Raw genomic sequence first — 462 nt, forward strand, 5'->3', positions numbered from 1 at the left:
CCACCTATTTTTGGTCAATCTGGGTCAAATTGGGTATTACAATATTTTTTGCCTTTTCTCAGTCATTTCTCTGTCGATTTAATTGTCCTTTGGTACAATTGTAGCTAGTTGGATGCCCAACAGTTTTTTTTCTACATTGTTATTCTATCTTCACTAATTAGAGAGGTATCTCATTTTTTGTCAAAAATATTTGATTTTTTAAATTTTTGACATATTTTTCGATGCTCCTCTGAAGATTACAGGTGTATCTTGATGGCACTTGGCATACCTGTTGCCCTTAGGAGTGGTTACATTGCATTGTCAGTGGGTTTTTTAAATATCTATCTTGGTTTTCATTTTATGATTTTTTAAAAATTGGAAAATTGACCGTTTTCTGCATTTTTGACTAGATTAGCACGCTTCTTCCTGTAACTCCGAAACGAAATAAGATATCGAAAGAAACTGACTATGTTTAACTTATAT

At 32.3% G+C, this 462-nt stretch overlaps 1 protein-coding gene across 1 annotated transcript in view; it reads right to left on the reverse strand.

Annotated features, from left to right (window-relative positions):
- The window catches only part of LOC101859077 (protein-glutamine gamma-glutamyltransferase 4), a gene marked incomplete at its 5' end in the record, with an annotated part of 20,969 nt that overhangs the window by 11,898 nt on the left and 8,609 nt on the right, over nucleotides 1–462 (reverse strand).

This window comes from Aplysia californica, unplaced genomic scaffold (assembly GCF_000002075.1).
Source record: "Aplysia californica isolate F4 #8 unplaced genomic scaffold, AplCal3.0 scaffold00034, whole genome shotgun sequence".
Lineage (NCBI taxonomy): Eukaryota > Metazoa > Mollusca > Gastropoda > Aplysiida > Aplysiidae > Aplysia > Aplysia californica.